Raw genomic sequence first — 16,685 nt, 5'->3', positions numbered from 1 at the left:
CCACCAACTGAGCTAGCAGGTCCTCTTTTCTTTATTTTTGATGGGAAATTAGAAATCATCTTGACACTCAAAAAAACAGTTGCAGTTCACTTTGTAGGTAAATTTATTTACTACTTTAAGAATAATTTCTTTCGGGATGCCTTATAAATAAAGTCAGTTAGGGGCGCCTGTGTGACTCAGTGGGTTAAAGCCTCTGCCTTCGGCTCAGGTTATGATCCCATGGTTCATGAGCCCAGCATTGGGCTCTCCGCTGGGCAGGGAGCCTGCTTCTTCCTCTCTCTCTGCCTGCCTGTGATCTCTGTCTGACAAATACATAAATAAAATCTTAAAAAAAAAAAAGAATAAAGTCAGTTAAAACTCTGCCTTCACTCAGGTCATGATCTCAAAGTCCTGGGTTGAGCCCTACATCAAGTTCCCTGCTGGGTGGGGAGCCTGCCTCCCCCTTCTCGTGCTTTCCCTCTCTCTTTCTCAAATAAACAAAAATCTTCATTAAAAAAATAGTTTCTTTCATGCTAGAAGAACATGGAATCCTATACTTTAGATTCACCCAATCATGGCAAACCTAAACACAGTTTTTATACTCCTGTTGAACTTAATTCTCAAATGGCTTTCTTCTACTACCAGCTAAACTTGAAGTATTTTGTCAATTGTCATCCTTCATTAAACCATGCATACCACTAACCTCTGAATTCTTCTCAGATTGCAACTTTATAGCCCATATATGTTATGAGGACCATATGAGTTGCTATTTACGAAAAAGAAGCATTAAGCCTTATTGTTAAGATCATGAATGGTCACAGATGTAAACATGGTTCATTGGGAGGGTTTTAATGCAACTAGAAAGATTAGCAATGAGATGATAATTCTGTAGGCAGGCAAATGTTTATAATAATTTAGCACAACCAGAAATTCACACACAGGGTGCCTGGGTGGCTCTGTCATGTGATCCCAGGCTCCTGGGATTGAGCATTGAGCTCCCTACTCAGCAAGGAGCCTGGTTCTCCATCTCCCTCTGTCTGCTGCTCCCCCTGCTTGTGCTCTCTCTCTTTGTCAATAAATAAATAAAATCTTAAAAAAAAGAAATTCACATATAACTTATTTTTTCTAACCATTATTTAGGTTTTTCAAATTTTCTATATGTATTGAGTATACACCTCTGTATTCTTGATTTAAACTTTAGAAAAAGGCATTCAAATTTAAATGTATGATAGAATTTGGTTTAACAGAATTTTTAAATGCTAATCAAAAGAATATTACAGGGACGCCTGGGTGGCTCAGTTGGTTAAGCAGCTGCCTTCGGCTCAGGTCATGATCCCAGCGTCCTGGGATCGAGTCCCATATCGGGCTCCTTGCTCCGCAGGGAGCCTGCTTCTCCGTCTGACTCTGCCTTCCACTCTGTCTGCCTGTGCTCGCTCTCGCTCGCTCTCTCTGACAAATAAATAAAATCTTTAAAAAAAAAAAAAATAAAAAAAAAAAAAAAAAAAAAAAAAAGAATATTACATATTGACTTTCCCTATTCCTTTGAAAAAAATTCTCATTATTAATATACAATTACTTTATCCTGAGGGCATTATATAAACCCCATTGTAACAGTGTCCCCAAAAGGGCAGACCTAACTAAGGGAGCCTGAGTCCTATAGAGTTAGATGAGACCTGGAACCAAAGCCAGGGGGTAGTGACTTGAGAAATAGGCTCACAGGTACAAGACTAAGTACCAGGTTAGAAAGGTCAAGGGAAGGAGGGGTTATTATTATTAGACAAAACGCCCAAACCAAATGTCCAAATCAGCTATTTCCTAGTATAAGAGTGGCCAGCTGCTGCCATGGTTTGGGTCTTTGTGGACAGAATTGGGGTAGGGTATCTTCCTTAAAACATCCAAGAGTGGGTACTTGCTAAAAAAACAACAACAACAACAAAAGTGGGTACTTGCTGAGAGTTAAGTCCAAGTAAATGTTCCTGAAGAGCTCCAAGTAGCAAGTCGGGTAACCAGCATCAGTGCAGGTCCAGTGGGCAGGAAGCATAATCCAGGGCCAGTAAAGGAGCCAGGTTAGATCCTGGGCAATGACTGTACATGGGACTTGGCCTTTTTTTGGTTGTTGAGAAGGGCTAGTTAAAAGGTATAGCATGACAGTGAGAGAGTCAGAGACGAGAGGATGTTTTGCTCTAAGCTAGAACTTTTTTTTTTTTAAGATTTTATTTATTTATTTGAGAGAGAGACAGGGAGAGAGCGCATGAGTGAGGAGAAGGGCAGAGAGAGAAGCAGACTCCCCATGGAGCTGGGAGCCTGATGCGGGACTCAATCTTGGGACTCCGGGATCATGACCTGAGCCGAAGACAGTCGTCCAACCAACTGAGCCACCCAGGCATCCCTAAGCTAGAACTTTTAAAAAATGTTCACTTCCTTTTCTTCCTCCCAATAAAAATTCCCAAGACTCAAAACAGAACATAAAGCTTTCTGCCCATGGACACCCCTGAGTAAGCATCATTGAATTCTCCCCTCCAACCAGGGCCATGTCTAAGTCAGAGTGTCCCATGTGGTCATGAGAGATCCAAACACCAAGCATTCCAGAGGCTTTGGAGTTGTCACATATGCCACTGTGGAGGAGGTGGATGAAGCCATGAATGCAAGGCCACCCAAGGCATATGGAAGATCTATGGAACCAAAGACGGCTGCCTCATGAGAAGATTCTCAAAGGGTGCCCACTTGGCTGTGAAAAAGATTTTTGTCAGTGGCATTAAAGAAAACACTGAAGAACATCATCTAAGAGATGATTTTGAACAATATAGGAAAACCGAAGTGACTGACATCATGACTGACTGTGGCAGTGGCGACAAGAGAGGCTTTGCTTTTATAACATTTGATGACCATGACTCTATACACAAGACTGTCATTCAGAAATACCACACTGTGAATGTCCACAACTGTGAAGTAAGGAGAGCACTATCTAAGCAAAAGGTGGAAAGTGCCTCATCCAGCCAAAGAAGTCGAAGTAGTTCTGGCAACTTTGGTGGTGGTCGTGCAGGTGGTTTTGGTGGGAATGACTACTTTGGTCATAGAGGACACTTCAGTGGTAAGGGGGCTTTGCTGTGAGTCGAGGTGGTGGTGGAAATGGTGGCAGTGGGGATGGCTATAATGGATTTGGTAATGTTAGACGCAACTCTGGAGGTGGTGGATGCTAGAATGATTTTGGCAGTTATAATAATCGATCTTCAAAATCTGGACCCATGAGAGGAGGATATTTTGGAGGCTAAAGCTCCGGTCGCTAGGGTGGTAGAGGCCAACATTTGTCAAACCATGAAACCAAGGTGGCTACAGTGGTTCCAGCAGCAGCAGCAGTAGCAACAGCAGTGGCAGAAGGTTTTAACGACTGCCAGGAAACAAAGCTGAGCAGGAAAAGAGAGCCAGAGAAGTGACAGGGAAGCTACAGGTTACAACAGGTTTATGATCTCAGCCAAACACAGTGGTGGCAGAGCCAAGCTGCCACAAAGAAGACATGTTTTAGACAATACTCACGCATGTGGACAAAAAACTTGAGGACTATTTGTGATTGATTATATAACAGGTTATTTTAGTTTCCATTCCGTGGAAGATGTAAAGCACTCCAAGAAATGGTTTTAATGTAATTTTTTGGTTTTGGGGTTTACTTTTTTACTCCCCCGCTGCCAATTGCTAAATGTAATAGTCTGGTCATGGTGCTTAATAAATATATCTTTAAAAAGAAGAAGAAGAAGGAGGAGGAGGAGGAGGAGGAGGAGGAGAAGAACATAAAATGTGGAATATGTCTTCCCTCACTTTGCCTAAAGGTCTATCGTGACTTCCTATCATTCTTACTCTGTGTTATTCAAAGACACAACATTCTTTTTTCTAAAATCAATCCAGTGAGTTGGTCTTAATTCATTGTTCATAATCTGATCCAGGGAATTTTTGCAGCCACTTTTATGAATGATAAATCTTGCTTCATCTGTAAGTATCTCCCTCACCTGTCCCAGCCTTGGCATTGAAGCTTACCCAGCACTGACCCAACTTCCTGGCAATAGGCAGCTGAATAGCTCATCTAATTTAAATGGCCTATCCCTCCAACAGCTGTTATTTCCAGAATTTCCTGGAAACTACTAGGAAAGTCCACTAGAGGTCACTTTACTGCCACATGCAATGAATGGGGACTCTCAGAGCTTCATTTCCCCTAAAAACGTTATGAAACTACAGTGTTGATGATGTTCAAAGTTCTAAGAAAATATGATAGCAACTTGGGAATTAATATGTCATAGTACAAAGTGCTCCCAGAATTTCAAACACATGAGGCTAAAAGTGCTTAATGGAAATGATGAAAACTTGAGAGATCAGTCCCTTGCCGCATTCTCCACTTCCTCCTTCACACGGGACCAGAACCCCTATGACTCCAGAAGGACACTAGAGCAGGCAGGGTTCCTAATTTGGAGACTTTACCTTCATGGGTATCAGGTCTGTGAAACTCTGAAAAGTGTGTGCTTTGAAGACAGAAAGATCTTCAAAAGAGGTTTAAGAGATGAGAGACTCAGAAACACGGGAATGGCTGTTTTTTGGTTTTTGTTCCCCCCACCCACCCAAATCTTTCCTGTCACCAAAGAGAAATTTGGACTCCGAAACCCTCTCCAACACTAAGATTTTTCTCAGCCAGCCAGAGACAGATCAAGGAATTGATGTTTCAGCCCCTGTTCTTTAGAAAGGGCCTGAATGACAGCAACTGAAAGGCTAGCAAAACCTCAGCATTCACCACCAAACTAAAAGGTACAGAATAAATGATAATTGTCGCTAAGGCAGAATTCAGCCTAAAAACAAAAGGAAGATAACATGAGAATGGCTCACCAGGACCTGAAACCCCAGGCACTAGGGACAAATGGGGATCATTGACATAGAAAAAGGGGTGGAAACCCCAGTGTGATGCAGATTTGTTTGAAGTGGAGTGACCAGCTCCTCGATAGGGGAGTCCCCACAGGCCAGCTCACCCCTCCCCCACAGCCCTGCGTGAGCTCATAATACCTAGCCTTCTGATGGCAGCTGCCTCTTTAGGAACTTAAACTGACCAAAATGGAAAGCTTTGGATGAGTAGAGCTGGAGTCTGCCATCGGTGTAAAGTCGGAGCATTCAGAAAGTTCTGAAGTGTGGACAGGTGAGCCTGAGAAAAAAGAGAATTCGGAGAACTGTGATTGATTTCTGTCCTGTTAGGGTAGAAGATTTGGGATTTGATGTATATTTAAACCATCTCTGCGGAGTTTGGAGTTTGGAGTGTTTTGGAAAACAAAAGGCTTTCATTTTGACTATTATTCCTGATCATACCCATCAATTAACTTTGGCTTTATTGTTAAAATATCTAGCAAAAAGCCTGCCCATTTGAGGATGGTGCTAGGTATCCCTGTACCTACATTCACTCCCTAATCCTCTGGGGAAATGACTGTATTTTCTTGTCTCAGCACTGGGTTCCATCAGAACTGGCCAGTCTTATGGAAAGAACTGGGTTCTATACTATGTCTTAAAAGCAATCAAACTGGAAATCTTAGAGTGGAATCATCTCACAGTAGAGGCACAGTCCAATTTTGGAGCAAGTTGCCATTCATACAGTCCTAAAAACATCAACAGGTTCTTTCTTTTTTTATTTTTTTTCTTCAACAGGTTCTTTTTAAATCCAAGGATCAAACAGGCACCCCTGTCTGCAAGCACACTGGGGGGTGGGGGGAGAGATAGAGCCAAATTTATACTTTAAAGCCAATAACATCCACTATACTACACAAGCAAGTAGAAATAAAACCAAAAGACTATAAGACTGACTCCAGCTCCAAAACAAGTTCTGTGACCTCAGGTCTCTTACCTTCTTGATACCACAAGATACTCCATTTGATCAGACAGCATATTGCAGTGAAAAGTCCAAGGATTCTTGTGAAAAGGCCGGGAATTAATCTCTTGGAGCCTCTGAGATCTAAATGCCAATGTAGTTTTCTATTTGGGTCATTTTGAAGTTATCTAACTTCAGTTTCCTTATCTGTAAAATGGAAATAATATCTACCTCATAAGGATTAGGCTGTGTGTGTGTGTGTGTGTGTGTGTGTGTGTGTGTAATTATCCTGGCCTCCTCTCAGATGACAGACTAAGACAAAATACAATGTACTATACAGAACGTACTTTGAAACAAAAGTATTGCATAAAGAACGGTAATTTCATAAATCCTTAATGAGATAGAGCACATTGAGGATTCACTTCTGTCAACCACACAATAAAAATAGACTAAACTTGTTTCCGATCTATGAAAATTGCTCTTTCAATCATTTGTAGGACAAATAAGAAGCTACCAGAAGCCTAGTTTCTACTCGACATCAGGAAAAGTTACCAACAGCAGTCCTAAAACAGAAGGGCTGCTTCTGGAAACTGTGAGTTCCTTGTGACTAGGATCACAAGACAGGGGAGGATGATGGGAGAGAAATGAAGAAGGGACCCAAGGATGTCCAGATCAACCACTGGCCTGGACTTTATCAGGTCTCTTCCAAACCTAAAAACTCTTTGCTAGAGAATTACAGAAGCATATTCTATATCAAAACTATCTTCATAGGGCACCTGGATAGTTCAGCAGGTAGAGCAGGTGACTCTTGAGCTCTGAGCAGTGTGTTCAAGCCCCACACTGGGTTTAGAGCTCACTTAGAAACCAAAACCAAAAGCCAACAAAACTAAATAAACCTAAACAACAACAACAACAACAAAAAAAACTACACTCTTGATCTACTTTCCAATAAGCATCTTTCCCACACTGGTTGCACTAACTGACGAAAAAATGGTCATCCACATTTCCTGCTTCTTTGCAATTGTTCCTAAAAACACTCAGTCACGAGAGTTAGAAACCTAGCTCCAGGACACAGTACCTTGAAAAGCAAAAGCTGCAGGAGCCGCCTACCTCAGTAGGTGGAGCGTGCAACCCTTGATCTCTTGTTCAAGCCCCAGGTTAGGTGTAGAGATTACTAACAATAAGTAAACTTTTAAAAAAATAAATATATATATATATTTTTTAAAGCAAAAGTTATGGGGCGCCTAGGTGACTCACAGTAGAGTGTCTTTAGATACTTTTAGAGTGTCTTTGGTTCAGGTCATGATCCCACATGAAACTCTCTGCTCAGCAGGGAATCTGCTTCTCCCTCTGCTCCTATCCCTATTTATGGTATCTCTTTCTCTCAAATAATTAAATAAAATCTTTTTTTTTTTAACTCAACTCTTCCATTTTTTTTATAAGATTTTTATTTATTTATTTGATAGAGATCACAAGTAGGCAGAGAAGCAGGCAAAGAGAGAGGAAGGGAAGCAGGCTCCCCGATGAGAGGAGAGCACGACGACGACGTGGAGCTCAATCCCAAGAGCCTGAGATCATGCCCTGGGCCGAACGCAGAGGCTTTAACCCACTGAGCCACCCAGGGGCCCCAAATAAAATCTTTTTAAAAAAATAAAGAAGCCAGGGATCACAGGGCTATGTCCTTACTAGGTCGATAGTAAATTACTGGAGAAAAAAGATAATGAAGAAAAGAAAAATACAGTCGTCGTTGTTTTTTAAGATTTTATCAATTTATTTGACAGAGAGTGATCACAAATAGGCAGAGAGGCAGGCAGAGAGAGGGGTAAGCAGACTCCCTGCTGAGCACAGAACCCAATGTGGGACTCCATCCCAGGACCCTGAGATCATGACCTGAGCCGAAGGCAGAGGCTTTAACCCACTGAGCCACCCAGGCGCCCCCATTTGTCCTCATAGTAGATGTATGGCAAACAGGGACTTCTGGCTGCCTCAGTCAGAAGAGTATACAATTCTTGATCTCGAGGTTGTGAGTTCATACCCCATGTTCGGTGTAGAGTCTACTAAAAAAATTAATAAACTTCTAAAAATTTAAAAACAAATCAGTAAATATGTATACCAACATAACTTTAAACTGAATAGTCCAGAAATTGATTGTTCCCTACTCTATAATAAAGTACAGTGGCTATCAGAGTTGGAAATCATCAATTGGGGGTGCCTGGGTGGCTCAGTCATTAGGCATCTGCCCTCAGCTCAGGTCCTGAGATAGAATCCCATGTAGGGCTCCCTGCTGGGTAGGAGGCCGGCTTCTCCCACTCCCCCTGCTTGTATTCTCTCTCTGTGTCAAATAAAATCTTTACAAAAAGAAAGAAAGAAAGAAAGAAAGAAAGAAAGAAAGAAAGAAAGAAAGAAAGAAAGAAAACAAGAAAGCAAGCAAGCAAGAAAGAAATCATCAACTGCTACCACCCAATCTAGTACTTTTTAAAAATTTATTTATTTATTTAGATTGTATTTATTTATTTGAGAGAGAGAGTGCAAGTGAGAGAGCACTAGCAGGGGGAGCAACAGAGAGGGACATGGAGAAGCAGACTCCCTGCTCAGCAGGGACCCCCACACAGAGCTTGATCCTCCAGGACCCTGGGATCATAACCCAAGCTGAAGGCAGATGTTTAACTGACTGAGTCACCTAGGCTCCCCTAGTACTTTTTTCTTTTTTTAAGGTTTTGTTTTTAAGTAATCTCTATACCCAATGTAGGGCTCAAATTTACAATCCTGAGATAACTTACAATCCTGAGATAACTTACAATCCTGAAATTAAGAGTGGCATACTCTACTGACTAAGCCAGTCAGGCACCCCTCTAACCTAGTACTTCCAACTGTGTAGTTCATTCTTACTATAGCTATTGCTATCTGCAGCAATAAAATATGTCACCATAATAATATACTATTACCACATCAGCAAATACTTACCATTTATCATGTGCCTAAGTAATTGGCCATGCCTATTTTACATATATTAATTCATTCAATCCTTAAAACAACTCTGTGAGAATACCTACTATGCAGGGGAAGAAAAAAGAATTTTCATCAAGGTCTGTTTTGATTGCAAAATCACTGAAATTTTATTATAATCCATACCCTGAAAATCTTACCTAGTCACACCTACTTTCAGAGTTTTGACACAATAGCATTTCATCGTACTCTAATATCATCTTTTAGATTCATGCTAGATTAGACTTTCAGAAAGACAAAGACTTAAAAAATACAGCTTTGGGCACCTGGGTGGCTCAGTGGGTTAAGCCGCTGCCTTTGGCTCAGGTCATGATCTCAGGGTCCGGGGATCGAGGTCCGCATCGGGCTCTCTGCTCAGCAGAGAGCCTGCTTCCCTCTCTCTCTCTCTGCCTGCCTCTCCGTCTACTTGTGATTTCTGTCTGTCAAATAAATAAATAAAATCTTTAAAAAAAAAAATACAGCTTCATTTGGGAAGGTAGTCCTCTTTGAAAGAGCATAGCTTCTGGCAGAAGGAAACATCAAGTGGGAAGAAATAGAGAAGATGCCTGTCCAACCAGCCCAAATGGCTAAATCACACCCAGTACAAGCACAGCTTCACAAAAACAGGCTGGTAATAAAATACCTCCAATAAGCAAACCAGAGGAAGTCCAAGGCAGCCCAGTATGCCATCAAGTACTACTGCTCTTCAGCTGACAGAATGATAGAGGGGTCCTTCTTAGATGACAGTTTTGCATATGAGAACTATCCTTATCATTTAGTAAAATCATCATTTGGTGAAACATTTTCTAGTCCAAACCTCATAATCTGGGATAGAACCGTATAACCTGTATATTTCCTTCTGAGGGCTAAAAAGAAAATAAAAGTTCAATTTTCCAAAATGTTCCAGGAAAAGATACCTTTTAATCTTTTTCCTTATCATAATGGCTCCTATACGTGACTTATAACCGTGAGTTCAAGCCCCAAATTAGGGATAGAGTTTACTTAAAAGTAAATAAATAGGGGCACCTGGGTGGCTCAGTTGGTCAAGCCTCTGCCTTCAGTTCAGGTCATGATCCCAGGGTCCTGGGATCAAGCCCCGAATTGGGATCCCTGCTCAGTGGGAAGCCTGCTTCTCCCTCTACCACTCCCCTAGCTTGTATTCCCTCACTGTCTCTCTCTTTCTGTCAAATAAATAAGTAGAATCTTCAAAAAGAAAGTAAATAAATAAATAAATAAATAAATAAATAAATAAAATAAGATAATAAAAAGTGGGGAAAAGAGAAAGATTCTGCAAAAAAGCTTGAGAAGGAACAACCAATGAAGGAGGAAGAAAACTAGGAAAGTGTAGTATTCCTGGGACACAAAAGAAAGTAAATATTTCTAGAAAGAGAAAGTGACCAATTGCATTAATGCCCCTAATGATGAAAACTAAGAATTGACCTCTGCTTATCACAATTCAGAAGTTGGTATTCCTAGGTAGTTCTACAAGAGCTACTTCTATGGAATGATAGAGATGAAAGCCTAACTGGGTTAACTTTTACAGATTATGGGACTACAAAGTGCCTGGGTGGCTCAGTAAGTTAGGGGGCCAACTAGTTTTGGCTCAGGTCATGATGAGAGTCCTGGGATCAAACTCAGGTAGGGTACTGCCCTCAGCAAGGGAGTCTGGTTGTGGGTTCTCTCTCTCCCTCTGCCCCTCCTGCCACTTGGACATTCTCTTTCTCTCTAAAATAAATAAATCTTTTTAAAAAATTAATTAAGGGGTACCTGAGTGGTTTAGTCATTAAGTGGCTGCCTTTGGCTCAGGTCATGATCCCAGGGCCCTGGGATCAAGCGCTGCATTGGGCTCCCTGCTCACTGGGGAGCCTGCTTCTCCCTCTCCCCCTGCCTGCTGCTTCCCCTATTTGTGCTGTCTCTGTCAAATAAATAAATAAAATCTTTTAAAAAATTAATCAAAAATTTTTTTAAAAAATAAAATGGGAAGAGAAGGATTAAAGACAGCAAGTTTAGAACATTTTCTCCTTTTTTAAGATTTACTTATTTGAGAGAGAGAGAGAGCGCACAGCACATGGGAGAGAGAGAGAGAGAGAGAGAGAATCTCAAGCCGACTCCCCACCGAGTGAGGAGGTTGACACAGGGTTTGATCTCACAACCTGAGATCATGACCTGAGTCAAAATCAAGAGTTGGACTCTTAAACCACTGAGTCACCCCAGTCATTCCCCCATGTGTACTTGCTTTAGCAAGTTCCTTCTCAGTCTTCAAGAGTCTTTGTTAATGTCCATTCCTTGTCAAGTCTTCCCCCTCACCATCTTCATCATTCTCCCACCCTACACCCTGTCCATTGTACTCCACAGCATTTTGTAAATGCCTCTCTTGGGACACTACATTAAATTTACCTCCAAGTAATAATGACAATCTGTAAGGGAAGGGGTTACCGTAGCTTATGTTTGTATTCCCAGCGTACCACAAAGCACCTGGAACATAGAAAATACTCAATAAATCTCAGTGGACGGAAGGAATGATAATAAGTCAGCGAATGAATGAAATGGAAAAGCAAAAATAGAACTAAAGGTTCGGAATAAAAATAATAATGAGGGAGTACCTGGCTGGCTCAGACCAAAGAGCATGTGACTCTTGATCTCAGGGTAATGAGTTTGAACCTCACGTTGAGTACAGAGATGACTAAAATAACAAAAAAATAAAAAATACTTTTTTTTAAAAGGCAATGAATTTTCAATAAGAAATTCCCTTATTTAGTCGTACCTCTTCATTTTACAGAAGAGAAAAAACAAACTTCTGTTTGTTTTTTTTAGACAATGACTAGTCTAAACAAGTTACTATCAGGGCACCTGGCTGGCTCAGTTGGTAAAGTATATGATTCTTGATGTTGTGGTCCTGACTTTGAGCCCCATGTTGGGCATGGAAACTACTTTATTTTTTAAAATTCTGATTTATTTATTTAAAAAAATTTTTTTTATTTATTTGACAGAGATCACAAGTAGGCAGAGACACAGGCAGAGAGAGAGAGGGGAAAGCAGGCTCCCTGCTGAGCAGAGAGCCTGACGCGGGGCTCGATCCCAGGACCCTGAGATCATGACCTGAGCCAAAAGCAGAGGCTTAATCCACTGAGCCACCTAGATGCCCCCATGGAACCTACTTTAAAAAAGAAACAACTAGTTACTGTCAGAAGCAGGGCTATAAAGTAACGGGTTTTTTTAGCCTTAACCACATCCCTGATCTTTTCTCATTATTATAACTTTGATCACATTGTATTGCCTGTCTTCCCCATCACACTGAACTCCTGGAAGGCAGTAATGATGTCTTATCTCTAATCTATCCCTTGATTATAAATGATGAAAATAATGGACATAGCGCATGGTGCCAAAGAAATAACCTCAAAAATCAGATATATGAGCTTGCAATCTTCTTTAACACCATTTGTCTGTACTAATTTCTACACTGCCAGAGATAAGTGAATGAGTTTTAGTGAAACAGTGAAACAACCCTGAGCTTTAAAAACCAAACACACATGAGTTTAAGTCCCAGTTCTGAAATTTACTGTGATATTAGGCAAACTATTTCAAAATTTCAGAGCTCAGTAACCTTATCTGCAGCCCAGATCAGAAAGGCCAGGAAGACAGGCAATAAAGTCCATCCTGCAAACTAACATAATACAAGTGTTCAACTAGATGGTAGTTATTTTATTTTTTTTCAAATTTTTGAAAGTTTTATTTTCAAGAACAATTTTTTAAATTAGCATATAATGTATTATTAGCCCAAGGGGTACATTGGTTTACACACTTCACAGCACTCACCATAGCACATACCTTCCCCAATGTCCATAGGTAGTTATTTTATTGTTGTCATTATTAATTAACAAATTATCTAATTAATTCATTAAAAAATGGGGCATTTTTTTAAACTCCCCTCTGCATATCAGTATCTCACCTGTCCCTTACACCATTTCCAGACAGATTTCTCCAGAAATTTTCAGGATGATAAGCACCTTTAACTGACTTTATATGAAACTAAGTGGCCCATGCACAACTTGAATCATTGGATTATAAAATTCTATCTTGTGCTATTCTCTAATTTTCATTATATGCATATCTCATTTTTCTCAACAAATTGTCAACTTTTGACCATGCAGTAGGGTAGCACTGAGAGAAAAGCAGCAGGAACACCAGCACAGAGGCTAATTATAATGGCTCTAACAAGGGATGAGAATGAGAGCTGGGGCAGTAGCAACGGAAAAAGAAATGCGTCTCAGAGACACTTTCATCATAGAACGGGCAAGACTGGGCCCTGATTCAGTGTGATGGATAATACTAGCGTAGAGAGTAAAAAAAATGATCCTAAGGTACCTAAAATAAATGATTGACTAAACGATGGTTCTATTATCTAAAATAAGGAGTAAAAATAAAAAAGAAGAGATTGGAGACAAGGGGCGGTAGGAGGAAGGACAAAATGTATTAAAGGTATGTTAAATCCTCTGCAAGTAGGCAAAAGTGGGCAATGAAAAAAGAGAAAAAAATGTTAAATACTGAAAACTCTTGGTTGGGGATATTTCCTCAGGAAACCAAACACCTTCTGAAATTAAGCTACACAAGACATAAGAGACTGAGGTGGGCTAGGGAGGGTGCAGGAGTTTGGAGAAAGCAGTACAAGCAGTGAGGTCCTGGGAGGCAGAATTAGGCCCAGAGGGTAAATGTTACAAGAAAACAAATTTTTGTTTCCCTTAAGGGAGAATTTTCTAATAACATGAGGTTACTGAATTACCAAGTCTTAGACAGAACAGCTCTGCTTTGGGATCCAGGAAGCTAAGTATCCCTGTATGATTTTGGACCAGTCATTTCACCCCCACACTGTCCCACTTATTATTTGGATGCCAGTGCTTATTAGGATATTTTCTATATCACTGAGTGTGACAGAAGAAACAGATTTGTGACCATCAATGCATTTCACATAAAATGCAGATGGAGTAAATAAAGTTACAGCTCAGGGGCGCCTGGGTGGGTCAGTGGGTTAAAGCCTCTGCCTTCGGCTCAGGTCATGATCCTGGGGTCCTGGGATCGAGACCCGCATTGGGCTCTCCGCTTGGCAGGGAGTCTGCTTCCTCCTCTCTCTGCTGGCCTCTCTACCTACTTGTGATCTCTGTCAAATAAATAAATAAAATATTTTTTAAAAATAAAGTTATAGCTCAGATAAGGAAGATGAGTAAAGCCTTAATTATGAACCGGCTGATCCCCCACCCATTCTTACAATGAGTAGTTTAGAAAGCACATGCATTTCTGTTTCTTCTTTGAGACCGTCCTTTCTTACCTGTTTTTCATTCCATTCCAATGAGTTTACCTATGAGTGAATAAATTATAGTGCAAGCACTTCTATAACTTATGATAGAACAACATCTCAATCAATTTGGACACCTTGAAATATATGTCAAATTAGCTTAGCAAGGCAGGAAACTAACGAGATAAACTGTAGGTAAAGTTCTCTAAACCAATTTTTCTCATTATGCCTACGCAAATTCTGCTTGGAGATTCTAACACACTACATTCTGTCTGATTTAGACAGTCAGGCTTAAGTACATTTTTTTCACAAGCAGACAAGTTGAGGGGTTGGAGGTGTCTTAGTAACTATTTCTCAAAAGAAATCATTTCCATGTTATCTATAAGGTACACTGTAAAGAACAATGGTTGGTCATAAGAAAACTTGGTTTTGCTCTTTTAAAAAAATATTTTATTTATTTATTTGAGAGAGAGAGAAAGAGAGAGCAAGCACAAGCAGGGTGAAGGGGAGAGGGAGAAGCAGACTCCCTACTGAACAGGGAGCCCAACGTGGGACTTGATCCCAGACTCTGGATCATGAGCCAAAGACAGATACTTAACTGACTAAGCTACCCAGACACCCAAGAAGAACTGTTTTCTAATCCCAGGTCTGATGAATTCTGTGTGGCTTCAAACAAGTCACTTAATACCTTAATTTCCTAAGCTATGTATTAATAAGGATGAATAAAGATAATGTATGTGAAAATATTTTAAGGTATAAATTGTTCTGCAGTGAAAGGCTTTATAACTAATTTATACCTTCTCCTTTCCTCAGTCTATATATATAGAAAAGAGGTCCTTTTTTTTTTTTTAAGATTTTATTTATTTGACAGAGAGAGCAAGACAGCAAGAGAGGGAACACAAGCAGGGGAAGTGGGAGAGGGAGAAGCAGGCTTCCCGTTGAGCAGGGAGCCTGACGCAGGGCTCTATGCCAGGGAACTGGGATCATGACCTGAGCCAAAGGCAGACATTTAACCGACTGAGCTACCCACACGCCCCTAGAAATGAGATCCTTATATATCTTTGAGGTAACTCATAATCCTCTCCTCCCTCCATCAGATTTGCTAATCAAGTTACTGAAAGTATGTTGGTAGATTTAGTGACAAAACCTGCTAAAAGAAGAAAGCCAAATGCCTCTGAAAAGGGCAAAGGTATCTTAACTGACAAAATCAAAGACTATACATACATTTAATGTATTTGTAAGACAGATACTCTGTCTTTATTATTTTTCAAATCTGTCAGTTGAATAACAAAAGTAGTGGTATAATATACTCAAGAGGTTTAATATTACATTAATCAAAGATGACAGCCATGAAAACCATTTATTGTTGTATCTGAACCACTAATTTCAGATGAAATCTAAAACACTCAAGTCCCAATTGTTAACACTGACATGCCAACAAAAACAATTAAGGAAATCTTTTTAGCTAGTTTATACTGTTAGGCATTTACTTGAGAAAACAAAATATGTATGAACTAATGCATCTAAATCCTACCGTATCACTATAAAGGTTTCAATAAAATCTACTCGGTCAAAAGTTGAACAAATTATACTACATGGCTTAGTTTAAAATCTATGTTGTCATCCATCAAATTCTGGTAACTATACAATTTAGAGTATGTGGTTAAAACACTGCCTAGACAAAGTGACTCCAAAGTTGCATTTCCATTCCTAAAGGAGTCAGTTCACCTGAAAAGAAGGGGGAAAAAAAAATAGCCTGTCACAACTTGCTATGTATCCAACTTCTCTCATTTTGGTGAAAACTGAGTTCAAAGGACCCTGAGATCACAATCTGAGCCAAAGGCAGAGGCCCAACCCACTGAGCCACCCAGGCACCCCTAACCCATAAAATGTTCTATTAGTGGCTGACAATACATAAAATCATTGAGGTTATAATGGTACAAAGAATACTAATGATGAATTAAGAAATGGTAAGTAAGAAAAAAAAAGAAAGAAACTAAGTAAAGTGGGCAGGGGGAGGCAAGACATATGTCTAAATAGGAGACTGAAGGAAAATGAGTTTTTAAATGATTGTGATGAAACATGGTTTCATGGCAACTATTTCTATGCCACTGAGATCTACTGATCCAAGCTTTTTGATGTTATAAGGGAGAAGAGAAATAAAGTCGTTGAGACAAGGCAATTTCTTTCAGGATGTGGAAAACTGCATGTTTAAAAGCAGAGGTTTAGGAGTCAGTGAAAAGGAAGAGAACAAAGAAATGGAAGAAGCAGAAAAGCTTAGCAACTAAGTACCTTATGTAGTAAGATACGATTCAACAATAATAACAGCAGCTAACATTTACTGGGAACTATTATCATTTAAAAATTTTGTCACATCTCTGTGTTACATACAGTAGCATCTAAAAGGAATAACACAATTCTGATTTTTACTGGTGTCAGTAAAATAATTTGTAAATTACATGGAAAGAGTATCCACTTTTTTAAAAAAAAGGTATACTTTATTCCTTTTTTTATTTTAAAGATATTTATTTATTTGAGAGAGAGAGAATGAGCAGGGAGAAGCGACCCCCTGCTGAGCAGGGAGACTTCCATGGGCTCCAT

The 16,685-nt window shown here is 40.0% G+C and overlaps 1 protein-coding gene and 1 pseudogene across 2 annotated transcripts in view; both read left to right on the top strand.

Annotated features, from left to right (window-relative positions):
* Positions 1-522: 522 nt before the first annotated feature.
* LOC131839833 (heterogeneous nuclear ribonucleoprotein A1-like) lies at positions 523-3,431 on the top strand (annotated as a pseudogene).
* Positions 3,432-4,971: 1,540 nt separating this feature from the next.
* Positions 4,972-16,685, top strand: part of USP44 (ubiquitin specific peptidase 44) — a 47,423-nt gene continuing 35,709 nt past the window's right edge. The window contains exons 1-2 of one of the 2 annotated variants that reach the window (XM_059186556.1): positions 4,972-5,149; positions 6,307-6,401. The gene's annotated coding sequence lies outside the window, so the exon portion shown is untranslated. The remainder of the gene's footprint in view (positions 5,150-6,306; positions 6,402-16,685) is intronic. The other variant, XM_059186557.1, reaches the window with a different exon arrangement.

The sequence above is a fragment of the Mustela lutreola genome, chromosome 8 (assembly GCF_030435805.1).
Source record: "Mustela lutreola isolate mMusLut2 chromosome 8, mMusLut2.pri, whole genome shotgun sequence".
NCBI lineage: Eukaryota > Metazoa > Chordata > Mammalia > Carnivora > Mustelidae > Mustela > Mustela lutreola.
Note: the sequence above shows the minus strand (reverse complement) of the source record. Positions and strands in the feature narration are given on the sequence as shown.